The sequence below is a fragment of the Salvelinus namaycush genome, chromosome 12 (assembly GCF_016432855.1).
Source record: "Salvelinus namaycush isolate Seneca chromosome 12, SaNama_1.0, whole genome shotgun sequence".
In the NCBI taxonomy this organism is placed as follows: domain Eukaryota; kingdom Metazoa; phylum Chordata; class Actinopteri; order Salmoniformes; family Salmonidae; genus Salvelinus; species Salvelinus namaycush.
This window is the reverse complement of record NC_052318.1, coordinates 11,084,116-11,090,120: the sequence shown is the minus strand read 5'-3', so window position 1 is coordinate 11,090,120 and position 6,005 is coordinate 11,084,116.

Here is a 6,005-nt window from a genome sequence, read left to right as displayed (position 1 = left end):
TTTAACACTTTTTGGATACTACATGATTCCATATGTGTTATTTCATAGTTTTGATGTCTTCACTAATATTCTACAATGTAAAAAAAAAAAAAAAAATTAAGAAAAACCCTTGAATGAGTAGGTGTCCAAACTTTTGACCGGTAGTGTACACCATCCCAGCAGTGCAAAAACTCGGGAAGAAAGTACGTTGTCTTGGAAATATAACTTTGCCCTGTGCTTCTCCGATCATGTTCTTCCTAGGCCTATAGCCTATATTATAAACTGGGTGGTTCGAGCCCTGAATGTTGATTGGCTGAAAGCCATGGTATATCAGACAAAACATGTATTTTTACGTTCTAATTACATTGGCAACCAGTTTATAATAGCAATAAGGCACCTCAGGGGTTTGTAGTATATGGCCAATACACATTGTGTAAATTTCGACCGCTCCCTTACATTGATGACTTTTTTCATATCCATTCAGTTTTTCATGTTGATTCAACATCCTCATATTACATTTTTGGGTTGAAAGGATGTGGAAACAACGTTGAGTCAAACTGTTTTTGCCCAGTGGGTATGGGCAATAATGTAATATGGTAACTGACGTTTTTGAAGATGGGATTGTTTATTGTCTCCACTCTTCTAAGTAAAACATAATTTATATAAATGATTGGAAATGTTATTTAGAGAGGGGGTGACACAGAATACAATAAGTAGTTAGTAGGAGATTCAGTTATTTTCTGTACTTCTCGTCTTTTTGAAATCCCCATTGTCCAATATTGGTTGTCCTGGCGCACAACATTAGTGATGTCACAGATGAGCTGAAACAATATGAAAGGGGTACTTTGAAAGCCTTTGGTTTTCGTCAGTTTAGCGTCACAGAAGTTGGCATTATAGGGGAAAAAAGAGATGTGTGTTTCCTGTCTGAACTTTGCTAGAAGGTATGAAAAATGTCTAGGCTTGACTGTGGTCAAAGCTGTTCTCGCATACGCGTACACACACGCAAACAGTTGAGCCTTGAGTCACTCCACAGTCACGCCTGCTTGTGTTGTCTTGTTTTGTTGTAAGTGTGAGACTGATCTTTATCTAGCTGCCATACACTGTAGTCCAAGGAAATGTAGTAAGATGGGTAACAGACAGTTTCTCAGTAGTGGAGAGATCTGTGCTGATAATCATGTATGTATGTTCAGAGGCACCTGCTGCCAGTATAGAACAAGCTTTCTTGTGGGAACTAAAGTATTGCTGCATTCGCCCAATTTCTTTTTCCCAATATGCCTCGCAGGTGCATATGCCCCCTAAAGCAGGGTTCCCCAACTGGCAGCCCGTGGTCTTTAATTTGACCCGCAGGTGATTTTATTTGGCCCCCCCTAAGTTTTCTGAGCAAATTTTGTCTGTGTTTTGGTAAATTGTTGGACACGAAAGACTAAAAACACCAGCATAGCAGCTCCAAGTGGTTTTAATTTGGGACATCTATTCTAAAGTATTCCCACGCATAATAGAGAGAAATACACTGAGTGGACAAAATATTAGGAACACCTTCCTAATATTGCGTTGCACCCCCTTTTGCCCTGTAATGAAACAGGAAGGGAGAGTGAGCTCGTCTGTGGTGGTCGGTGAACCCTTAACCCTCTGGCCAGTAGCCCTGCCTGACATCGACTGTGCCACAAAAGCATGCTGAAGTGGTAAAGTCAACATCCATGTTTATAAACACAGGGTCACTACAGTTATTGTTATTTGTAGTTGTTAACATTATTTTCAGTTAATTCAATGAGGGGGGTGGGTGTTCAATTTATTTTACAGTACAAGGGGAGGGTCATGTGAAAAAATTAGCATTCTTTTTATGAAACCTTGAGTTGGATCAGCCCCCCCACTACATTTTGTTCTGTCCCTACATGGAGTGTCTTGGATTTACGTACAGAATAATACAAAATGCTCTGAGCCCAAGTTGCAGGAAATGGGTGACGGACATCCACAAATGAATACATATCATACTAAATGGAGTCTTGGATTTACCTACAGAAAAATATGAAATGCTCTGAGACCAGGGTGGAGAAAGAATATGATTTATACAACCATAACCAGTCTGGGTTATGCCAGTATACACCAGGCTCCAGTGAAGTCATTGACTCATGAGAGGCTTGGTTGGATGAGAGGGACCTCGCTTGAACCACTGTTTTGAAAAGGATGACATAGTGCTTTATTTATCCATATGTTGTAAATCATGGCATCTGTTTATAATATATTTATTTACTTTGTAGATGCGGGCCCTGGGTTGATTTACAGTTTCAGTTGTGTTTGTCTTCTTTGGGAACATGATTGGCAGTTGGTGATGGCTGTTTGAAGTGTGCATTGGTTGGCTTTGATGCGTGGGGATGAAAGGAGCATCCAGATATTACTTGAGGATAATGTAAAAATGAATTTGGCTGCAACTTCAGGCGACTGACAGGCGACAACTGTGAAGTTGTTGATAAAATGTGATTCAGGATACAATGACACTTATACAAGAACAACAAAATACAATTTTGCATGTCCAAAAGAGCAGTTCAAAAAGTTAAGGAAATACCTTAACTTTAATTGATTAAAACAATCAAATAAAGAATAAAGAAAATAGACTGTGACAGACAGTTTCTTGGTTATGTATTATGCTGTTTATAACTGCTCTACTGTTACAATTCATATCATTAATTATCGTTTTCTGTCATGACTTACTTCAAGGCATCTTAAGGAAAATACAATTACAATCATAAAACACTGCATGATATCATTTTGGAATTAATCGATTATAACAGAAATTCAATGACAAAAACAGTCCCTATTTACTTTGAAGAATTAGCTCAAATGAAATAACATACCACTTAAAGTATTATCAATTAAAATAATAATTGAAATGTTGCAAATTGAACAGATCCATCAGATAGTTATGTACATGAGATTTAAATATTTTTCATAGTTAGTAGTTATTTTTGGGCCAACAGTATGAGAACGTTAACATCAATTATTTCAAAATGCTGAGGGTTTTCATTTAATTCAGGTGTTGCTATTTTATGTGATAATAATATGTTTATTAATATGAGAAATATTTTTTTTTAAACAGATATGTTTTTTTTAAATCAGTATGTTGATCTTGTGAATAACATCAGAACCAAAAGTTTAATATAATTTTAAAAATACAAATTGTTTTAGTTCATACACTAACTATCTTTTTCTAATCAAACAAATAACTTCAAAAAATACTAAATTAAGACTTTGAGCGTGTCTGAATACTACAAAATATCAAAATATTAGAAAAACAAATAATAGGGACAGTACAGGGACTGACTACTCATTACACATTTTGGCCCACATTTTCAGAAAATCAAAATACGTGAAAACGAATTGTAGGCCTAGTACTTCTGTCAGGAGGGACATCTTCAACCAGAGAACAAGATTAATTTGATGTTCTCAGTTGCCTTTTTTGTAATTTTATGAGAATTGTTTCAATGTGCTTTGTGGAAAGAGAGAGGAGTCACAGAACATTGCTTACACTGTCATCTACTGGCCAAAACAGCTCACAGCATCTACCATGTCCTCTTTCATTGGCTGTTCTAACCCACCGGGCAGTTCAACGTCTAGTTTTGATTTACATTTGGTTGTGTTGTCTAATGGGAATTCAAAGTGAAATCAACCAAAAATGTCACCCTGTCATTTAGATTGAGGTTAAACGTTTGCCACAAAAAAGCCACTCTAGCACAGGTGGGATTCCAAATGTTCATAAACGCGTGTAAAACAAACCACTTTCCAAACATCGATATTTGGTTGGGTCTTTTGCCCATTTCGTAGCAGCAAAGATAACAACATAACAATCGTTTTATAAAGGCAGATATAATTACCGTAGACGCATATCATAGTTCAAAAGATGAGCATTGTACTGTATGCTCTCCATAGCATTTCTACTGCCTGGGTCACCTGTGCGCCTGCGTCACCTGTGCGACAGAGAGGAAGAGGCGAAGCGAGAGGGTTTACACCGCCCAAAATCTGTCCAGATTAAGCAGATCATGAATCATTAAGCATGTGAGGAGTTTTTGTATGGGGGCAAAGAGAGAGTGTTGAATTTAGTCAGGGTAAAAATGAATTGCTACGTGAGGCTTATTTAATCTAATAGAAGTGACAGCCAGCCGTTCTGCGGACAAGGAATCCCATTGTTAGGGCGAAGACTCAAGCATCTCGTCATTATATCCAGCATCTCTGCTATAGCAATGTTTTTTTTTTACCCTAATTCTAAATTGACTGAGAACACATTCTCATTACAGCAACGACCAATTGTAAACTGGGGATGATTAGGTGACCGTGATGGTATGAGAGCCAGATTGGGAATTTAGGCAGGACACCGGGGTTAACACCCCAACTCTTACAATAAGTGCCATGGGATTTTAGTGACCACAGAGTCAGGACACCCGTTTAACGTCTCATCTGAACACAGGGCAATTTATTATCTTGAGCATAATATAACTTATTTATATGACATTGAAAGTAAACTGGTATAGACGGTATCACATTGTAGTTATTTTCACTAGATAACCTGGAGGTATATGCTGTCAGCGGCACCCTATCTATGACAGAGGAAGCCATGGGGTTTGGCAGGGTTCCACACAACCACTTCTACACTATTCTATGAAGACATGTTACACAGAATTTAACAAAAAAATGTGCACCCATGCACTGCACTCACAAGGTTTACAATGGTGCAGAAAAACAGTATTCTATGAGAACTGGCACTGAGGAGAAAAGATTACTTTAAAAATAGCAACTGCGTGATGGATAGGCCTACACTTCACAATATGCAACATTTTGAATGTACAAGATGCCAATAAAAACAAGAGCATTTTGAGCATGTTTTGGCCTATTCATCATTACCGGGCTCCTGAGTGGTGCAGCGGTCTAAGGTACAGCATCTCAGTGCAAGAGGTATCATTACAGACTCTGGTTCGATTCCAGGCTGCATTACAACCCGCCGTGATTGGGAGTCCCATAGGGAGGCGCACAATTAGCCCAGCGTAGTCTGGGTTTGGCCGGGCTAGGCCGTCATTGTAAATAAGAATTTGTTCTTAACTGACTTGCCAAAATAAATAAAATCATGATGAGGCCTACAGTGTTTTTGATATAAATGCCATTCATCCCTAAACTTTTATAGAAATATCAAATCAAAATGTATTTGTCACATGCACCGAACACAATAGGTGCAGACCTTACAGTGAAATGCTTATACTTACAAACCCTTAACCAACAATGCAGTTTAAAAAATACGTAAAGAAAAATAAGTAATAAAGTAACAAATAATTAAAGAGCAGCAGTAGAATAACAATAGTGAGGCTATATACAGGGGGTACCGAGTCAAGAGTCAATGTGCGGGGGCACCGGTCAGTCGAGGCAATAGAGGTAATATAAACATGTAGGTAGAGTTATTAAAGTGACTTATGCTTAGATAATAACAGAGTAGCAGCAGCGTAACATGGGGGGGGGGGATGCAAATAGTCTGGGTAGCCATTTGATTAGATGTTCAGTAGTCTTATGGCTTGGGGGTAAAAGCTGTTCAAAAGCCTCTTGGACCTTGACTTGGCGCTCCAGTACCGCTTGCCGTAGCAGAGAGAACAGTCTATGACTAGGGTGGCTGGAGTCTTTGACAATTTTTAGGGCCTTCCTTTGACACCGCCTGGAGGTCCTGGATGGCAGGAAGCTTGGACCCAGTAATGTACTGGGGCGTGCGCACTACCTTCTGTAGTGCCGTGCGGTCAAAGGCAGTGATGCAACCAGTTAGGATGCTCTCAATGTCACAAATCCTGGCTCTTCTCCTGTGCAATGCACTCATTGCCCAGGGACGGTTTTGGGTATAAGCACATAATGTTGGGGATATGTGATGAGGTGGGAAGAGATTATCCTAGATCTGTTGTAAACGGCGGCGGGTTTAACCCTACTGATGATGCGATATGCAGGAATAAAAATATCAACAGCGCGTGCGCCACAAATAATGCAAGAGGCGAAGGCTTTTT